This window comes from Sander lucioperca, chromosome 7 (assembly GCF_008315115.2).
Source record: "Sander lucioperca isolate FBNREF2018 chromosome 7, SLUC_FBN_1.2, whole genome shotgun sequence".
Lineage (NCBI taxonomy): Eukaryota > Metazoa > Chordata > Actinopteri > Perciformes > Percidae > Sander > Sander lucioperca.
In genome coordinates this window covers 10,448,314-10,470,813 of record NC_050179.1, presented here as the reverse complement: position 1 = coordinate 10,470,813, position 22,500 = coordinate 10,448,314, and the positions used below count along the sequence as shown (strand labels likewise).

Sequence of the window (22,500 nt, the reverse complement as noted above, 5' to 3'; positions counted from 1 at the left end):
TTTGCACAGCAAGAGGATGCTAATGTATTCAAATTTGTGATTCCTAAATATACAGTTTCTGATTCCTAAAATATACAGTGATAAACAGGTGTCAGAATGCATTTTTACACCACTGAGTGACAAACACTGAAAAACACCCATGCTTTCCTTTCAATAACAGGGTTTGTCTTCTTCCCAATTGCTGTCTCCTTGCCTTCCTTTGCTTGTCACAACTGGCCTTTTCATCTCACTCCTCCATCAGATCTTTGCTTTATTCTCCACCTCGCCATTTCCTCTGGGAACAGACTAGCTCAAAAAGAGGAACAGTGGTGGGTAAACTTGTTTCATATTGAAAATAAGAACGGGATCAGCACTGTATTCCACAGCCTTCACTCAGCCTCCATACTGTTTTGAAGTTGACAGGACACCTGAGGCCACTTGCAGTCAGAAAAGTGAAAGTTCATACAGAACAGCACAGACCATGGACAGCAAACTTAATGACGGGTAGACTTAATGATTGTCTACTGTTAGACAGTCCTTTAAAATCCCATGAGAACACAAATCCAAGTGTGACTGTAACAAATGAACCAATTAGTTAGTGCATTTACACAGAAATGTGTATGGAAATGGAACAAAAAAACAGGAAAATCTTGGGTTGTGGATGAGAGAATGTACAGTATACGGTAACACTTTACTTGAAGGTATCTACATAAGAGTCATGACTCATGAACCCTAACTCTAACCCTAACCATAACTTGTCATGACAAAAACCGAATGACACTTACTAAAAGAAGAGTTATGTCATAAACGTTTATGACTTGTTTATGATGTTTATGACACGTTCATGACAGTGTCATGTCACTCTTATGTAGATACCTTCAAGTAAAGTGTAACCAGTATACTTTAGGGAGAGCTGGAGGTGAGTCTTCATTAAAATAATTTTACTCCGCTGTTCTTATGTTGATTGTCCTGATTTCAGGCATAACCATCAAAAATATGTATTTATAATCCTCATGCGAAACTTGAAATGGCTGTCAATATACATGGTGTTACCAACTGCTAATTTTTACCTGCCAGTGGCCGGTTCATGCTATCCCTCTTAAGTTGGTTTCAGACAGCAAGCGGTTGGCGTTGCTGCCTCTATTGTTTTCGAATGTTAACACAGCAGTAGTCTTGCATTGCCAGACCAATCTCCACAGCGCTGTGTCAGTGCTGGAGTATGGTCTGACTACACCCTTACTTATTCTGGGATAGGGGACCAAATGCCATCCTGGGCTGCGCTAAGCCCCAGATGCAGCAACGTTGCCCTTGCAAAATAGATAGCGGAAAAAGAGGGACAGCAATGTACATCCGTTGAGCCAGACTAACACAGTGGCAACCCTTCCACTATTCATATATTATCTTTAATTCACTACTCTACTACATCTTCTCAGAGTGATACAATTATCTTGTATGTTTATGTGTTACTGGTAGGCCCTTTAAGACCGGCAAGCCATTTTATGACACTTAATGATGCCCTGTGGAGTTTTATTGTATGCAGAGTTTCTGTTTACATTCAGTGTTTGCTCAACAAATGCATTTCCCTCCTAAGAAAACATTTACAAAGCTAGTTTTTCTAAAAAAGTTTGACACCTGCATTGTTTACATTCATGTTTAATTGCTAGCAGTCTTCTTCTTCCCTGCCTTTTTGAGTACACTTTTGCTTGCAGGTACAAAGTGGAGCAACAAAGTTTTCTAACTGTTATGCACCTTAGTTGGTTTTTGGAATAAAGAGATCAATCTATTGATTCAATCATCTATTGAATAATCATTTGTTTTCATCGAGCGACAATGTATTAACAAACCCTTTTATGCTTTAATCTACAAGAGGAGTGTGTGTGAGGTGCATAGGATAAGAAACATAAGTCAACTACAGTAAAGCTTTACACTCTTCATCGAGTTGGGATCCTACAACATCTCATCCAAAGCAGGTCCTCCAACCAGCCAGAGTCCCTTGTACTGCCTGAGAAATAAAAATCCTAAACATCTTTAACATCACACACTACATGAGTTTATCTCCTGACAACAGCGACTGCTCCCAACTGGAAAACACTCGATCCGACTCGACTGATCTTGTTCTGATCGTGAAGGTATGGATATCATCAGCGTAATAGTCGTTACAAGTGACCTTCACATTATTTATCTACTGTCATAGAGACTGCTAATGGCAAAAAGGCACGTCCATGCCCTCCTGAACTTGAGAGGGTCAATGAAACACAGTCAGCTGATGAATGATGAATATAACTATTCATAGATGTACAGAAATAGACACAGCTTATGTCCTCTGCGACTGTATATTCATAGAGAGGTCAATAAAGTTGAGTGCATTAGATACCACGACATCAGCAAGGGTAGCAATGGATCTTAAATAAGGAACTGTTCTCCAGCTGGGCATCTATGGTAGCATCAGTGCTTAGTGGCTCGGTGATGGATGTCGTGATTTCTAAAGGGCTTAGAGAGTCAGGTGGATATGTGAAAGCCAGCAGCTGATGTAGGGCCCCACATCCTGTGCTCTTCCTGAAGGTCGGGGGGGTGGGGTGAAGGGTGGTATGGTTTATGATCTGTGTCTGTCATGAGAGCTGATGGAGTAAAAAGCCTCCAAATAAAATGCAGCATCCACAGAGGCTACGTTTCTTCACTCAGTAAATGGGCAGCTGGATTCCTACTTCATGGAATATAACTCCCTCTTTAAAAGCTACAGAGGTAGTGTGCAGGCAGTGCAGAGGAATAAAAAGAAGGAAATAGACTGCGTTGAGGTATTAGGGAGATATGCAAATATTCAGCACTATAGCTGAAAAACAGGCATCATTAGAGTAAGAGAAGTCTGCACTACGCACAGCTATCACAGCACTCAGGAAATTCAATTCATCTTTCCCTTTGAACAAAACAAAACTTTCAGCTTGAAATACTCAAACGGCAGTGGTGGAATGTAACCAAGTACATTTACCCAAGTACTGTACTGTTAAGTAAGGAATAACAAATACTGGAGAGCGATGAATAACATCTAAAATGGCAGGACTCGGTAATACTGACAAGTGAGCTGAACAAGCCATTGAACCCTTTGATCAGAAGCCTTTAGAAGTCAGAGCACTCTTGAACTTGAAAGTCGCCTGTTTGTTTTAGATTTCAGTGGCTATCTCTTTTATATGCACATAAAAGAGAAAATAAATGGCACTATGCACTGGGGTAAGTAGCAATGGTGATGGTGTAAATGAGCTTGCAATAAACCCTCTGCCTGAAGAAGACAACAAAGACCAAGTACTGCTGAGGTTAAACGTGGACACAGAGGCAGAACTTGTAGAAAGGTACAGAGTCTTTAGTATGGAGTGCTCTTAGTGCATAGCAGCATTGAGTACAACAAGCATTACTGTGGAGAGTGGGACTGTCGGTGATCTGGCCCACATGCAGTGAGCTAAGCCAAGCAGAAAGGGACCAGTCCTCAGGGGTAGAAGAAATTGCTAATTGGACAGGCGGAACTGGAGCAGTGTCCAGTCAGCAAAGCTGCCACACCGCATCTTTATGCTCTGACTGAGGTGGAGAGGGCAGTGCCTCAGAAGCTCTGGGTGCAAAGCTCACAGCCTAATCGCCACTTCAAAGTGCCCCCTCCTTGTACTGGAGTCTGGGTTCTGGCCGCTTTATAACCACTGAGCTGCTGTTGGGGTAATCCTCCGATGTCACTCAGATGTCTTTACAGATCTGTCCCCTCTGAGGCAAAATCTGTGTGCAACAGCAAACTGTTACTTACTTCCAGTTATGTTGTGATACTGAGTGTTTCAAATCACTTCCATCTCCCTTCTGGCTCAATTCTATGCTGCAGCTTATTGCTTTTGTTTTGGAGTTATTTCTCAAGACAAAATACTGGGTGGTTGTAAACAGCGCGTGCATTTGGAGGCGTTCAATCTAAATATTTCTCCCTTGCTCAGTTGCACAAGATAATTTGTGTTGGAAGAGCGTAAAATTCACAGATATGAATAAAATGAACAATTATGGTGGTCCCAGTTAAATAATGTCATTGTCAAATAAACTGATGAGATAAGATTTCACACAGTGAGCTCAGAGGTGGTTGCTACCAGTGCTGTGGCATGCTCAAAGGATGAGCTATTGTTTTGGCATGTTAGCCCATTTACTGTTGTTGCAAAGCCAGCCAGTCTGGCAAGACTAAATAGGCATTTGCTTGAGACAGAACGTCATGTCAAGTAGGATGCATGACAGATGATTGACTGTTCTCTCCACCATGCAGACATCATTGTGAAACCTTCCCACAGCTATTTGAAGGAATGTACCATTGGGCATTGGTATTTGGTTTTTTGGGGAAAAAACATTGCAGTTCTCTGAAAATGTCAAATATCTTTTAAACTATTATAAAGTTGTAGAATTGTGCTTCATTTTTTTACAAGGTTTAGGGATTGTCAAGCAAGGTAATTTTCTCAACCTTTCCTATGGTTTGCTGGTTGGTCAGCATGTTTTTGGGCTCAATAAATTCTCAGTGGACAATTCATTTTTACAGATGTATACTAATACTTTATTTACATGTTGGCATAATTGTCCATTTTTAAAGCATAACACACCTTAGATCAAGGTCGCCCAATTTGGGGCCCGCGGGCAAAGTTTGGCCCGTGCTCTCTTTGTTTTGGCCCGCCATGTATTTGACATGCTCATGCTTATTCTCCTCTTATTTTAAAAGTAATGACTATGAAACGTACATTTTGTGCAGTTAAGAAGTACGTAATCTGAGTTTAACGGCAACGTAAAGCACAGTGCTGGTAAAATTCCCATTTAAATTACATCCGTACGTTTTATCTACGGAGAATGGCAAGAATTACTGTATTCTTCAACATCGACATTTATTTTTGGCCCGTGGCCTTCCATCCAGATACATTTTGGCCCTTGAAAGAATTTGGGCACCTCTGCCTTATTGATGAATACATTTTCCAAATTTCCAAACAGCCCTTTAGTTTCTATTCATTTCAATGGGGTATGAAAATCCACCAGAGATTTGGGTGAGATTCAATCATCTTTAATTCTTATTTAACTTACTGTATGATATTGTTTCATGAATAAAAGAGCTGAAACATTTTAGCAAAATTTTTTAGGTTGGTGCTTTCAAGTGCTAAATTGATTGTTAGTGTTCCTGAGTTGGATTTTGGCAGGGAACTCTTACAAATTCTTGGATGTCAGTACTTGCTACCACCCCTTAATGTTACATTAACACGCAACGAGAAACAACATAGACAACATAATGTGTTCTGTGATGGATTCACTATCTAAAGTAAGTTGGCAGCAAAATTCAAAATCAAATTGATCTGGAAGGTATGGCGAACATCCATTCATCTAAAAAGCTCTGGCATGCTTTGGGAAATTGATGGTATAATATTGAGTTTATGCAATTTGCAGAAATTTCAGTACGTGGGAAAATGATGGACACAATTCTGGTATGGCCCTTTAACCACTTAGAAATCCCAGTCCACAATGGACACTAGAGCCCCATGTGCTGCAAATCACAGAGATGTGTAGAGCAACCAGTGGAATTTTGACAGGTGGAGAGCACCTGTGGTGAGAGTGAGTGTCTCTTGCATTCCCTGTAGGCTACAGAGAGCTTTGACTGTCCTCTGTCCCTATATGCTCCCTGTGGCTCAGCTGTAGCACTGCTGTGCTGTCACAGAGGCAGTTTCGCAGAGAGAGTAAGACGACTGCCACCCACGTTCTGTCTGCTCTCAGATGAGGGATAAGATCCATCTCAGTCCAGTGACAAGCCGGGCTGGAGTCGGACCAGCAAGACGTCATGTGACACATGCCTGCTGTCACCTATAATGGCACCATCATCTTATTAGCACCTCTGACACTGAATAGGTGAATCACCCATAAAAGCCAATAAGATCTGGACACTCGGGGTGTAAGTGAACTGAAGCTGTGATAATGTTTTAATATAGTTACAAGGGAACACAATAATTGTTTCTATGACTCTGCCATACAACTGACGCTGAACAGATACTATTTTTGTCCAGCACACTAATATTCTTATGTGATTTGGGCAAACATTACATTTCACAATGTATATTTATGAGTCCTTAGCTCATTGAGATCAATTGATCATTTGGCGTAGACCATTTTATATGTAATTATTTAGGTGACAACAAATATAATAACCACATAAATAAAACGTTTTATATGTTAAATTCTCTGTTTTCTTATCAACTGTATGCTAAATACTCAGGAGTGTCTGTGAAAAACAACCAGCAGCATGCTCACAGTAGGATGCTCATTGAATAGCTTAACTTCTGTGTGTAAGTCGGGCTGTATAATACTCAATAGTCAAAATGACATACTGCAATAAAAATAATGAAGGTGTGATTCCTGAATATTTTTCTTTTCAGCAAACTTAAAGAGGAATATAAAGTGGTGACTTCTATACTTCTTTATAACACCTATTGTTCTTCAAACTATCCTTTTGTTAGAGGCCGGCCCCTTCATAAAACTATTCATATTTGGAATGTTTTAGTCAAAGTTGTGAAGCCCTAGTTTCTAGAAACTGAAATCAACACATTGATTTTGAGCTCATTTACTTTACAGGTGTGATCTCACTGGGAGGTAAATGAATATTATTTACTTTTAATTAAATTATTGATGAGTGGTATAGATAACATTTTGTTTAAATCTAATTCTCCTGATGTGTTTGATGAGGACTTTTTCCAGTAATCTATCAGTCTCCCCCAGCTCTGCCTCAGAAAGACTGAATTAACTGGTCAGATTGAAATGGATGACTTTCATATGTAAGCCACAAGAAAGGACTCAACACATTTACCAAGGACACTCTCCTACCGCCTCCTCACAGGCCAACTTGTTTTCCAATTTGTAAGTGCCCCTGCCTCGCATCAAACATACATTAATAATGGATTACAGTCATATATCACCGAATGATTCTAAAACACTACTTCTTTCATCTGCCTTCTTGGATATTATTTTAGTGGTGCACATTTGTCAGTGCAGTTTACCAGCTAATTAAATGTTTAGGTAACTTTGATTGTTTCAGATCTGTCAGGATTGAAGAATATATTCAGAAATATGATCACAGATTACCTCTTATAATGTTGCACCTCTTGGCTTCACCTAGACTTCACCTTTCTCATCTTTTCTAAGTAGTCTTCCCACTTTCACCTCCTGTCCTGAGTGTCTCACTGGGACAAAGGACTTAAATGTTTCAGAAACCTGATCAAGCTAAATGAGCTTCTCCTGTTTAGTAGCCCCAGAGCTTTAAGATGGTATGGATTCCTCACACATTTAAAAACAACCTATTACTCACCAGTCCCACTGATGCCCTTGACTTTATTGACTTAAGTCCACATGGTGGCTGTTGATACTCTGGAGGTAGACTAGTGTCCATCTCAGTAATGAGCTCGAGAGCTTTAAACTAAGTCAACCATGACTAACATTATTCCAGGTTCATGGGCATTACAATGCCTATATATAGCCTATTTTATTTGTTGTGAGCAAGGTTTAGGGTTCGCAATAAAACAGCTCCTCACTGAATGGTAATAGTCTTGTGAGTTGTGCCTGGCTCCTTTGACCATCTACACCCCGTCAATGTTCACTTTCTCATTTTCTTGTCCTCTGTGCTCTAATTTACAGTCACTTCTAATTCATTGCTGTATCACCTTCACCATCTGCATATAAAGTTGTGTTTTAGTTAATGCCATTCTAAAAAATAAAGCTTTTTAAAAAAAAAAGAGGGTACAATCGCATGTAGTCAAAATTCCAAACACTAACACACATATACTCTTCCACTTGACACAGCTTAAGCACAGTGACATGAGTGGGAACACATGCGCTTCAGGGATGTGAAGGAACCAAGAAAGTGGAAAGAGAACAGTGCAGGAAAAAGCAGAGTGGGAGTGAGGGAAGAGGGACCCAACTGTAATGCTATTGAGGAGCGATTTGTGAAGCTTGTGCATATGCATACAGTCCCCCATCTGCCCACATCATCAGCTCACTGCTGGTGACATCAACCAAGACAAAGAGGCCTCGGATGCTCCAGATGTATTATGTGGGTGGCAGTATAAAATCTAATCCAAGTCAAAGTCAATTGTATTTGCCTAAGGATACAGGGCAGAGTCGCATGCATTCATGGTATGTGTGTTTGTGTACGTGTGTGGATACTCGTGCGCTTTTGTATCCATGTCCAATTTCCAGCGCCCCTCTTCATATAAAAATATCAGCCTTAATATTCTCACTCTGATGAAAAAAACAATTATTGAGGGTGTAATTAAAGTATTGGCAGGACAAGTGCAACTTTAATTGAATGACAGCTACAGTAGATGACAGTCAAATGAAAGTGAAGCCGCCTAGTCCCAGCATCTCCGTTACGGTTTTATAAAATCTCATCAAACACCATGAAACTACACAATGGGCTTAGCATAAGACGTTTACATGATTATTCACAACCAATACAGACACACATCTATCTGGGAAAAGCCAGACGGACTCCATTTGTCATAAATGAATTAATTCAAATTCATGACTACCTGGAGGCCTTTACCTTTGCCTTCTTCATTAAATTAAAGACTGCTTGTTAAAGGACTTTATTACCTGTCTGGACAGACCAGGCAGTAAAAACACAGGACCTGGCAAACCCTCGCCTCTAGCCAGAGGTTATAGTGTTGACTTGGTCATAACCCAGCCAAAGTCATATCCCTTAAGACTCCATAAAAAAGGTTCTAAAATATAGACTTCACGTGACCTGATGCCATCCGTGCGTGTCTGTCTCTGCATCTGTATGTCTGCCTTTATTTCTGCAAATGGCACTCACTTTCCCTGGAGTCAAAACCTTACACTCTCTAACTTGTACCCTCGGCAGGTGTGATGACTGATCACTCTGCCTCACCTGTGACCACAACCTTCTCACAACTGTGACGAGGGGAGGATGTACAAGTGCACGACAGCTAAGTAAAGGACGCCGAAAGATTGCTTTAGAAGTAATAATCTGGCTGCCGAACTGTAATTTACACAGTCGTAGGAGTGCAGAGGGAAAACAGAGAGTAACTCTTCTACAGGGTGTGGTATATTTGTTCAGTGGCTGTTTCTCTCATATGATGGAAAAGAGAATCCCATCCCTCCAGTGAGCACCTTTCTCCCCCGGTGACCTTCTTCGTCAGCCGCTGTGCATTAAAGGTAAAGCTCCACCATGGTTGAAGTGATCCTGTCCTCTTCAGTGATATGGCCTGAGCAGACGCCCCAGGGAAGACACTACATTGGCTCGATGTCAGGAGGAGATTTAAATACCCCTCTGCTTTTAGACTCCAGCTGGATAGACACCAAAGAAAATAACTGTCATTAGCATCAGCCAATGTCAATGGAAGGACAAATTAAAGTAATGAAATATATCCTATAACTCTAAATCTACTGTAGCTTTTAATATATCTGCTTCCTCTGACTCATAAGTGAGTTTCTTCCAAAAAACACATTTAATAATTAATAATACAATTTAATATGCGTCATGTTCCCCAGAATGAAGTTTTACTTTTTGTAGACAGCCAGCTCTGTATAAACATAATTTGCTCTTCATAAGCACAGGGTCATTTTAGACAGGCCTTCAGCACTGCTGTCTGTTGCTTGACTGCCCATTGATGTGTTTGCTTGTATAACTGTCAACAATTTACAGCTGGGTAGTACCCAGCAGAATGAGACATATTGACGATGCAATGCAGCTGCTTGCCCGCAGCAGAATACAGTCATGGGCTCATGGGAAATATAGTTTTCCACAACTACCGGTCCTTCTGGCCTTCACTTCTGCTGGGAGCAACCTGTAATTTTCCTTCCAATTACACAGCACCTGAGGCCATTTTAGCCTTGCTCCATACTGTAATAGCTTGTCTTAATTCTTACTCATGAGCATATTAATAGTAGCATTTGTGGAGATATGAGCTGCTGCAGTCAATATCACCTCGGAGTTTAGGAGTGGCAATAATACCTGCAGCACCGTGCAGGATATCAGTGTTTGTCACGTCCACCAATAGGGTGATGTCTTCCATCTGGCTGGCAGGGCAGCAGAGAATAAATGGCAAGCTTGGCTGCTGCCATTAAGCAGAGTGACACACACACACAGCTCTCACACCTACTTGACATTATCACCCCTACATCATGACAAGGATGTTATTTGGCTAACTATTGCAGGCGTAGCTGAGTGGGGAAATAATAGAGGGAGTGTGAGTTCAGGCTGGAGAGTGAGAAAGAGAAGAGATTTAAGTTATTACTGGAAATCACCCTAAGTGTCTCTTTGGCGGGGAAATAGTGAGAAGCACAGTATTTCTACTACAAATATACGATTAATTGTGGAAAGTGTGTAGGACCCTTGTTTTCCATCACTTTCTCAATTTACTTGGTGCCCTCTTGAGAGCTCAGAGCTGGGCGACGCCTGACCTGGGGACATGCAAACTAAGTTGTCACAAATAATCTAACTGGCATTACGAGCATTATTTATTGTGATTGGAATGAAAAACAAAGAGGCAGAACTAACCTGATCTGTGGGTGATTTATTAACTCTCTTGAAGAGAGATATAACTGTCGTCATGTGTAATGGGCCAGATGGAGTTGGCGAAGAATAACGGATGCTGTTGAGGCAGCCTCTCAGCCCTGTGTCTCTATGAGGTCTGTTAAATTGCTAAAAGGACAATAACTGTGTGATTGTGTGATTTGTATGCAACCTGACCTTTAAGACGATTGAGGGGCTAATCCAGGAACAAACAGCGGTTCCTGTTAGGTTCCTGTTGGTTGTATTGAATAGAGGTTTTTCCAGATCAACTTTTCTGGTTCTTTCGTAAAAAATCATGTCAGTAGTTTGATTAGGATGGGTTCCGTTTGGTGAAGAAAGTTCAGAGGTCATCTTTAGCCATGCTGCATAGCTTCAGTCAGTTAGCTCCTAGTCTATATCCTTGACGTTTAACTTCCAGGCTCCTGTGCAGCAGGAAATTCTGCCGGATGCATGCATTTTCCATTTCCTTCCACTTTCTTTGTGTTGAAATTTAAAATTTGGTGGATTAATGAGGACTATTATTGACTGCTTCTCAGATCGCTGCATTACCATGCAGCGATCTGAGAAGCAGACACAGCTAGCTAGACTATCTGTCCAATCTGAGTTTTCTCTCGCACAACTATTTTGCAGCGGCTCTGTGTGGAGTTTAGCACCGCCCATGACGATTCTGATTGGTTTACAGAAATGCCAATAAACCAGAGCATGTTTTCCTCCCATCCTCGAATGCTGTGTGGAGTAGCAAGACCCTCCTTCAGCGCCCTGGAGGAGGGTCTGGTAAAGCGAGACTAGTTAGCTCCTCACTTTGGTTCAGACTGATATATCTCACAACTACTGAATGGATTGGCATGAAATTTGGTCCACACGTTCATGTTCCCCTCAGCAGGGGTGTCAGACTAGAGGTGGAAAGGGGACTGAGTATCCAGGGCCCTCATGTGAGGTGGGCACAAAAAGATGATAGAATGAATAGCTGTGGATGTCGGGAGGGGCCCATAGAGAATGCCTTTCTACAGGGCCCGGAATTTTGTGCTATGCCCCTGTTTCTCGGGTTAAATTATAGGAACTTTGGTGATCCCTTCCCATCTTGCACCATCAACATTTGAATGTGTTCAATACTTTGGTTTATATCCAAATACTTACAAAGACAATGAGATTTCCATCAGTCTCAGCTGTACTTAGTGCTAATAACTATAAAATGTTAGCATGCTAACACCATAAGCTATAGATGAATATGGTGTACATTATACCTGCTACAAATCCGAATGTTAGCATTGTTACTTTGGGCATGTTAGTGTGCTGACATTAGCATTTAGCTCAAAGCACTCAAAAGGCACTCTTAGATAAAAAAAACAACCAATGCAATTAAGTCAGAAAAGTAAAATAAATATCAGATCAAGCACTTAAGTGTTTTGTGGACTGAACACATGACTTCTGTTTGAAAATCAGTGGCTATTCACAAGTTAATGGAATGGTTTTACCCAAATCACTGCCAGTTATCTAATGGATATGTGTAAAGTGGCTAGCACTATAACATTTCAAAGCACTAATTGATGTCCAGATGAAATGTATGGTTCAGAGGGGAGTATGTGTGTGGGGGTATGTGTCCATGCCTATTTGTGTAATTGTTAGAACGTGTGCCGTGCTTAGCCTGTGGATGCAGGGTGATTCACCAGGCTGTACTGGAGGATTCCTGTGTGGGCTGACAGTCGTGGAGAATGGGACCTGAGATGAGGGAAATGGGGGGAAAAGGAACAGGAAGGAGAATGGATACAAACAGTACAAAAATGTGTGCTTCCCTTTTGGACCCTCGACCCCTGGTCTCCAGCAAGCAGGCGGAATGACAAGTGCCACCTCCACTGCGTTCCTGCGTGATGTATTGTTCATAAATGGATGATGTAATAATATGTAGGGGAAGGGGTCTGAAGTGTCACTTCTTTCTGCATCTGGCCTGGAGAGATTGTGTAAACCTTTGCTCAAAAACCACCCAAAATAGGACTAGTCCAGAGTACGTGAAAAAAAAAATCAAGCGCAGAGGACTGCCAGCATGCCCTACCTCGAGGCTGTATTTGTTGGGGGGCTGGAGGCTGGGGAGGGGGGGGGGAGACCATGCGTATGGCTGGCTGCAGCTAGAGGAAGACAGAGAGCGAGCATGGGCACGCAGGCCTACAGATGCTTAGAGCTTTTTATTAGCCTGCTTTCCACTGCAAAGCCAAAAAGGAAAAGGCAAGGCTTACTCATCACTCATGTCACTAATTTCCCCCCTAAAACAATTGTGCATCTTTTTGCACTTTGGTTGCCAAGTGGGTTATAGTTTCATCAGAACAAATAGTGTTTAAATTACATATTTTTTCTCCCTTTTCCAGTTGGCCATGATTCTGACAAATCCTACTTAGCCTTATTGTTGTGGCTGGTGGCCCATAATCCTGTCAGAGAATAGCCCTTCCACATGTGTTTCATGCCCTGTTCAGACCAACTGTATCCAGAATGTGTCTATATTAAACTGCAAATCACACTGGGCTTCAGAATGTGTCTAAAAGTGACTACATTGTTTTCTGGCTCACATTTGATTTTGTCTGTGGAAAACTGCAACCGCTGCTGAACAGAAAAACAGACACAGAGACAGAAATGCTGTTTGGTACCTCCCCTCATGAATCGACTTCAAAACACTGTCCATGCTTTTTGCACAAACAAACAACTTGTTGTGATGTATGCATGTTGTACAAAGTTGAAGATGACCCCACGGCCCTTGCTTTCACGTTACATTGAATATTCAGTCACATGCATCACTGACCCCCTCTGAATGCTGTTTGAGCGATTCAATCCCAGAAGAGCCTCAAAGCTGTGTGTGTGCAATTACACCTGTGTTTAGAGCTGCTCACTGGTGATCAGATAAGATGCTTTTTGGTTCTAAATGCAAACAGAGCCTCAGTAAAGATGGTCAGTCACTCGCACAGCCCCGAGATCCCAGCATTTCCAGGAAATTCTTGCCAAAGTCCAATTGCTATTACCAGTAAGAATGCCTGCAGGAATCTGAGATTTTAGGCATGTATGTGACTGCATGTCTGTTTGCACACTTTCGCATGTAGTAAAACAAAGATCATTAACACTACTATGCAACTGTTGTTGGCAAATACTTAAGTACGACCTTGAAATTAAATTATCACAGTATTATGACTGGATACAATTATACGCTTCAGAGATTTCTTCCAATTACGTTTCATGCTAAAATGACAGCTTACTGTCCAGCTGCGTGGCTAAATATTTTGTAGAAAAAGAATGAACAAAGCAGAGTGCCACATCTGTAAATGAAACCTATGCAGGTGGTTCAACGAGTGGCTTAATCAGACATGCAGGTTTCCATTCCCAATTCAGATTGCAAAGCAGCATCCAACAGGTTCAGCATCGAGTGCATAGCCTGAATTTAGAACATCCAACAGTACTGCCTCAAACCAACTGAACAGCACGACAATGACTGCACGCAATGGATTCATCTTCCCTATCACTGCACACAGTAATAACCTCAGGTCAGCACTATAAATATGGTCATACACTCCAATATAACCACTCAACACATATTAAAGCTCATAAGAAGTTATTCTTAAAACCAGAGCATCAAACGATTGTGCATGTTTGGTTTAGTGTCTTTACACCTCAAAGATAATGTACTTTAATGTTCTACTGGAATATTACTAATCTAATTTAAATGAACCCCATGTATTTAAAATTAAACTTAGAAATGCTTAATTAAATGTTCAAACTTTTAAACATGTATTGTGAAAAATCCTGGTTTCCTCATGAACCTTGGCTTCACCTGCCACTCTTTTTCACTCTTCCACCTAAACCTCCCAGACTCTACATACCTGGGCTTGTGATCTCTAGGTAGATAGTACTCTAACAGGAGGTATTTTATGGTCCACATCCAGCCTGTCAAATCTGTCTGGAGCACATTACACAAAGTGCTGCTGCAAACAGTGGGTAATAGACAGAGGGCGACGGAGAAGAGAGCGCTGTGTTTAGAAAAAGAAAAAGCAGAAGAGGAAAATGGAGTGCCAAAAGGACATAGGAAGCATTTTTTTCTGTGAACTTCCCGAAGCGATTCCCAGCTCACACGCTCCGCTCCTCTGCTCTTCTGCCATTCTCATTCTGCCCTAGTCCTGCAAGTTTTTAAATTTCAAAGGTAATATTAAGTAATACTGACTAGCCATTTATGAGATACAAATATGACACAGAATTAAATATTTAATACAAATAGCCTATTACATTACATTAATATTACAGAGGTGTAAAGGAGAGGGTGTGAACGTGGCTCTGGAGTTAGACTGAAACAGAGGTGAGTGCAAAATCGCTCTACACTGAATGATAATATTCCCACTGTTAAAACAAGGCCCATCATTTCTTACAACTCAGACACCAACATGTGATACAGGGACTGACAGTAAATACCACACATACATCTATAGCACAAAACACTTTAGATCCATGAATAGGCTCTGCTATATAACATTGGGCGACTCATGTTTTATACATGACCCTTTCTGGGTATGTCTCATGTCAATGGAGCCTCCGTGAACAGTCCTTAATGAGGCTTGTCAGGCGCTTTAAGAAGGAGGAAGACTGTCAGAAGAAGCTGGGAGCCACATGCCTGTCAATCCTCAGCCATGTCTGATGTGCAGTGTTGGAACCTAACCATGTGGACGCTTTAATCAAACACGTGGCCTCCCCTAACAAAGGAAAGGCCTACTTGCAGAGACACAGTCTGGACAAGCCAACAGGCGGCAAAACACTCCAGATGTTGCAGGTCTCACCTAAGTGTTACCTTTAGGTTTGAATTCAGGTCCTGGCTTCCCATTGGACTAGACACACGGAAACACTGGGGATTCCCTGCAACGTCACCCAGGACCCAGACGCAGGTTACCACACCCTTGTCTTTCCACTGCGGCTGCTTCAGGAGACGCACAGTCAACCGTTTTCATTTAACACGTTTTGGATTCTGAGAAATCGCTGTTCAACCAGCCATTTCATCTAACCCGCAGAAGGGAGAGAGTACCTCCGTCTTGTTCACTAAAGAGAAGAAGAACATCTAAGACCGGCACTTTTACTTCATTAAGTTGACTTGCTGTTTCCTTTGCTGCCATTAGAAGGAACAGCTTTCCATTAAACTCGCCGAGGAGCAACATACGGCCCCGTCTTTGTTCAACTCGGAAAACCCACCGGAAGAATTAGACGGTCTAAAGCACGCCTAAATCGCTACAGGAAGCGATCTCAAGTAATTAATTAGAGATAATTAATTAGTGCATTATTTGTGAGCTCTTTTGCTGTGTAATGGCATTTTTCCATTACATGGTACCTGCTCGACTCGCCTCGACTCTACTCGCCTTTTTTGGTTTTCCATTATGAAAAAACGTCCCTGGTACCTGGCAACAGGTACTTTTTTTAGTATCACCATTATGCATTTTTAAGAGAACGTCCCCCTTTGAGACTGTATCCACCGTTCAGTTATTGGGCCCGGAGTCCAGAGTGGTGCCTTATTATTTATTCAATTTGATAAATGTATCAATATTCACAACTTTATTTATATTTATAAAATACCTTTAATAAATGCTAATAACTGAACCTGTGCCTCCTAAATCCCAACAGCACTCATTGTGTGTTTGCCTTAGAGTCAGAGTCTGTTCAGAGGGGGATTTCAGAATGAAGCCATCATCAAATATTAACTGTAATTCTTAAGAAATGCTACTTCTAAAAAAAAGACCTAATTATGAACATTCTCCCTATCATCGCATCAGTTTCTCACAGCTGTTCTCGTGCACCAATTTTACCTCCTCTAGCAACATGCTTAAAGCTTCTTCTCGCGTATTTCTGGCTTTTGCTCATTTCTCCCACTTTGTCCTCACCTCCTCCCTCTGTTGCTCTGTAATTAAGACGTGTGAATTGGAGGACAATGGACTCAGAAACAAGGGTGGAACAGATATACCCCAGGGTAAGATGGTGTGAGAGGCAGATACTATGACGCTCTATGCATGCATTATCCCTCTCTATGATAGCTCAATTAACAAGTGAAGACCTCCATCATCTCGTTAAGAGTGTGCTGACCGTCACTGGTGGGCAAACAATACATTGGCATTATCAAGTGGATAATCACATATAAAACAACATAATCAAGCACAATCAGTCTCATATTACAGCTCACAAACATAACGATCCGGGGAGGAAGATCACCACAGGCAGGATGCACTGTAGAGTCAGCACTCTGGATGATAGCATGACAATTATTTTATAGTGTTTTTGGCATTCAGGCTTCTTGTTTTGATTATATAATCAACATGCTTATGTTGGTGGTGAGTGAGCTGAGCTGAATTACAGTGCATTCTGGGAGCTCTCTGTTTGACCTGCGTGTTTGTTTTTCCGGGCTGTGCGGCAGGATCCTGCCTGTACCCAAATATCCTGAGCGTACCATGGGACTGGAGAGTCAAGATTTCTTTGTTTACTTGTGCAAATGCATGTCTGAGGGTATTTGAGCATGTGCCAACTCTGTGGGCAAATAGACTCCCAGAGTGAGTGGCCAAATATTGAAATATCACCCAATGTCAGGACTATTGGAGTGTATAATTTTTCGCCTTTTATGACTCATTAAGGGTATCAATGGCCCCTCCCAAGCCTGAGAGCCATAATCACTCAGAAGGGTCTTGGGGCCGTTGGCATTAATCAATGAGGGTTGCATACATGAAAAATGATCTGTGGTTGTAGAAAAGCACTGCTGTTCATTAGCGTGAGAGAGAAAAAGAGGGAGAGATATTTCTATAGCGTGTCAGATTTGTGGACAAGTGGCACAAAAGGCACATTTCAGCTTCGTAGCCCAGACCAATCAGAAATGTACTGCTTGGACGAGCCAGCCCAATCTGCTGTGTCTCAGCTCTACTGAGTCCGGGGCTGAGCTCTCTCAGCTCACTCCCATGCATGCACAATTGCTTGCATCCAATTCATTGTGCTCTTCCAGCTGCACCAATTCACGCCGCTGCCAAGGCAAACATAGGATGATAAGCCTGCGACCGCAAAAAGTTAGATGGCTGGTGGCGAATCAAGAGGAGCAACAAAAACAGTAATCTAGATCATGTTTGGAGATGGAGTGGGAGGAGAAAGAACAATAACAAGAGTCTCCCAGCTGTTGGTACAAGTAATTTGATCTTTTTGTGTTTATAACAGGTACTCAGTTAGACTGTGAATGGGGTAAGTATAGCTTTTCTTTAGCTAAATGTTCAGTTGATGAATCCCAAGCCCTCATGCCTCCCCAGGTTTTCCATTTCCCAATAAGTCACGTGAATCCAGTGTAGAGAGTTTCTTTTGTCTGTCAGGTTTTCCCACATCATCTGTCCTTCCTGCCTGTCCTCCTCTCCCCCTGCTCCCTCCATCCCATTCTCCACAAATAGTTCTAGTGGGCCACCACAAGCACAAAAGATGCCAATTTTAAACAAATTGATTCACCTAAAGCAGATGTGAAACGTAAATGTGTCCACTAAAATGTTATCTTTTTCACTACACCAAAATTAAACAGAACAAAATGAGGACTTACTGATAGCTGTTGCTGAAAATGTATCTTTCTATCATCTTCACTATGCTTCTGGTAAAAGTTTGAGTGTAAACTCTCCCCACACAGAGAGCCACACACACACATAACTCTCTTGAATCCTATCATGACCCAGCCCCCCTCTGTTCTGTTCTGCAAAACAATAGCTCCTTCTTCTTCTTCATCTACAGTATTTTCTAACTAGTCCTGATGTGGCCACAGAGTGAGAACAGCTGTAATGGAGGAGGGTATTGCAAGGACACAGAGCTCTCGCTGCCATCTCTCGCATTTTAACCTCACACTGCCACAAGCTACCTCCTTGGCTTGAGTGCAGGGGAGACAGACTTGGACGACTGATCCATCAGGTATTGTAGCTACAGTTATGGAACAGTGAGTTGACTTAATCCAGGGACAGGGCCTACCTATACAGCTAGCTAGATAAGGCAAATGAAGGAAAAATATCCCTTGCCCTGCTGGTCACCACTGAAGCAGGGTAATAGGGTGATGAGGCAGAGGGAGGAAGGAGAGAGGAAGGAGGAACGAGGGAGAAACGCTCAGGCAGCCAAGCTGAGGAGATGGCACTCATACAGTCCAATCTGTCAGTCTGACTACCTTGCCAGATACAGGGTGGCTCACACAAAATCCCACACTTTTTGATAAATACCAAGAGACAGGGCAGCTACACACACAAACACAGAAATGAATGCACACACACAAGCTTGTGGAACATGCTGTACTGAAACATACAGCATGATACATCTTCTGTAAAAACGTTCACTTTGTTTTTCACCTGTCTTCCTTTTCACAAAAAAAGTGTTGGCATTGTGTGGGAGCTATTTTTGCTATGAACTTGTCTCAATTCTTTTTTCTGTATACCTTTCTTCCTTTACCACATTTTTTTTAAACTATTAAAACATTTTTAATTGGAACTAACTAACTAATCAAGGTGTAGGGGATCAGAAACTATTCGACCATCCAAAAAGCAGTTATGAGTTTTCTGGCTCCTTAAGCGTATTACTTTAATGACTTAGGGCAGTTTGTTTCAATCTAAGCTAAGGGCCGGGATGCCCTTGTGGATGGATGATGGTTAAGAAGATACAATATATCAGCAGCTGGTTTGATTCCAGCTGGGGACCTTTATTGCACATCATACCCCTTACTCTCTCCTCTAGTTTCCTGTCTGTCTCCATTCAATCAGCTGTCCAATATAACAATACAAACATTAAGGGTCATTTGTACAGTGTCGAACACTGCAGGTCAGCTCTGCAGGGTCTGTTTAAGATGACTACAATTAACAGTCTGTAGCTGTCAAATGCTTTGAAACCATTATTACAGAAGCTATTACTTTTCATCTGTATAAAATCATGGCGTGGAAAGATTAATTACTCATTGGAATGGTAATGATGTCTGTCAACAGGATAATTGGCCAAGAATTTACTGGGAGTCTTCGACTGAATGCGATTGTGTGACCACTTCAGGTTTAATGTGAGGATTAGTGGTGATGAATGTGTTTTAGGATGACAGATAGGAAAAAGGACATTTTTCTAAAAAGTTCAATAAAATAACATCAATGGAGCACGAACATATTAAACCAGAGGCGAAACATGTGAAACAACGATAGTAAAAGCTGGGATTGACTTTAGAGGGCCACCCACAGGGTGAACTCTTGACCTCCTGCAAACAAAGTCATCACACGTTATCACAACTCCACACACCATTGCTCCAGAGAGATAATGCCACAGAGCACCCCAGCCACCTCAGATCTTTCACATCAGCACCTTGGTGCTCCAAAACACTATGGCAACTGCTCACACGTGTAATCTCTCCTGGGTGTGAGATGCAAACAGAGCTAATATGTTTGACGAGACAGCAGTGATCACATTTCCAAGTGACTCCTTGCATCCTGCTGGGATAACCGAATAAAGAATGTTCTCAGCAAACCACAATCCCGCTTTCCAAACACTTGATCCTAAGATGACAAGCACCGGGCTATCCATTATGCAATAGTCTCCCTTTCTTCATCACTAATCAAAACTAGAGCAAGTTCTCTGGATGGGATTAACAGGTTCTTACTCTTGTCTCTTTACTCTCAGAGGACATAGAGGTGGTAGGATGTACCTGCAGAGCTATTGCATTTAATCTACAGAATGCATCGTAGCAACGAGACAGCAAGGGTCAATGAGTGGTGGTGGTGGGGGCAACAGAGAGAATAAGAGAAAGAGACTGCCAAGAGAACATGGATCAACACGACGAGTCAGGATGGTTACGTAACAGCGTACATGAAAACATTCACTTCACATACACACAGATGCAGTATAATCATAAACATAAAAAATGTACCATACTGCCTCTGAGTCAAGAATGTAAAAACTTATTAAGCCATGCCTGACATACATTGAGGATTTAAGAGACTATTAAGTTTTAGAAGAGCGTTGTGAAGCCATATTACAAGCTCTTTTTATCTCTTCCTTTCCCTCCGCTACTTCCATTCTTCATCCCTCCCCCATAAAATCCCCAATCCCAGACTAAACCAATCTGCTGTCACAGACCCTTCATTCTTTACTATGTATCCTCACTGTTTTTCCCGTAAAACACACACACACACACACACACACACATATTCACTCAGGGCCTCCTCTCCTCTGTGTGACCTTGACTGGCTAGCACTCCAGGGCTTGTTCTTTGCTTCTCCCTCTCCCTCTGTCTCTCCTGCTCTCCACATCTTTTCACGCTGGCCTCCACTCTATTGTCTGCCTCTCTACCTCTTGCTTTCTATCACTCTTCCCATGACCGGCTGATGTTAACCGGCGTTGTCCTTTTTCCTCGTCCTCCCCAAGACACAGAGGAGAAAGGGACAGAACATGGCAAAGAGACGAGAAGTAAAAGACCTCCCCCTCCTCCGCAACCCAGTCAGCTGAGAGAGAGTCCACCCGAAGAATAACTGTATCAACAAGTCTCACATATGGATCCTGTCTGATTTCTTATACTGTGTAATAATAAAAAAAAAACATGCATCATTGCATTTATTAATTTTTATCATATCATTAACACGTTATGTACAGTATGTGTGGTATTTCATCCATACTGTTATCAATAAAAAGTCATTTATTTTTTTCTTCTATTCTTCACAAATGCGATTTTATTTCTTTGCAACGCATATTGCTTGATGATTAAAAGTTTGATTAGGCTTTGCTCTAATCAGCTGATATGGCTTCCTGTGCAACCGGGGAGGATGATGAGCTCGCTCAGTGGAACAGTGAAACAGCAGGTCCAAATCTGTGTTTCATTGCAGGTGTTCCTACAAAAGCATCTAATTGCCTCCATTGCAGCATTGTAGCCTGTTCCTCTGACTCCAGTGATCCTTGAGATTTTCCCAGTGGCTTAGCTCACAACATACATCTGTATAATAAATTGGAGCTGTTAACCGTTTGACTATTCATTCAAAGCTAAATAAACCTAAGCTCAAGTGATCTATTAAATGTCAAACCGCCTGATTTATCGCTCTCTACAATTACGCTATTCCTGTGCCAATTTATGTACCTTACATATCAAAAAGTCTCTGATGCGATTGTGTTCATCAATCTGATGCTCACAGAATGAATCTACTGCTTTTAATTCAGGCTTTGCTGTAAAATACGACATTTTCATCGACTCAACATCTGATATCAATACAGCGGGCTGACAGGACCACAGAATAGCTTGTATGCTTTAAACAATGTTAGCCAGAGAAAATAGTAGGAATCATGAATGAACGTGTCCGTCTTTCTTTTAAGTTTGATCAATATAGATAATATAGACTTGTTGAATGCAGCAACATTTTCTCCCAGCATCTGGCTCTTTTTCAATTCATTTTGCTCTAAGAGGCATGGACATTACAAGAGTGCCACAGCAATCCCCCCAAATAATTTTCCATATCACATTAGTAAAACAGCCATGAAGTAGAAGGACATCATCAATTTCTACAGGGCAATAATAACAAAGAGGTTAGGAACTCACAGTCCACTGCTGATACTTCACACCATGTTAAATACTCCCCAGAAATTCCCTCAGTTTTCCATTACATTTCCTTTGATGCACACTAAGAATTTTTATACACCACCAAGATAGTACACCAAGAACTGCCAAACCCCCAGGCGCAATGAAGGCCTTTTCATTTAGGGGTAAGTGGCTAAATCACACCTATACAAAAGCTCTAACCACACCTTTGAAAATGTATATAAGAGCATTTGTAGGGCTGCCACCTGTCGTTTGAAAGGCAGTAACAAAGTCAGGGGCCCATAACTGAAAAGGGACCAATAAAATCCAGTTGGATTGTTTAATTTCAACAAGAGTCTACAGCCATGCTAGCAGCTCTGTTAGGCTGCACAGTGGTGCTTCGTCAGCATGCTAATATGCT

At 41.7% G+C, this 22,500-nt stretch overlaps 1 protein-coding gene and 1 long non-coding RNA gene across 2 annotated transcripts in view; both read right to left on the bottom strand.

Moving 5' to 3' along the window:
- Positions 1–22,500, bottom strand: part of syt7a (synaptotagmin VIIa) — a 75,959-nt gene that overhangs the window by 47,486 nt on the left and 5,973 nt on the right. The gene's annotated exons all lie outside the window — the stretch shown is intronic.
- LOC118495524 lies at positions 8,279–10,765 on the bottom strand. Its single transcript, XR_004897971.1, has 2 exons — positions 9,983–10,765; positions 8,279–9,315 (listed from the first exon to the last, which is right to left on the bottom strand). It is a non-coding gene; the product is annotated as an uncharacterized LOC118495524 (long non-coding RNA).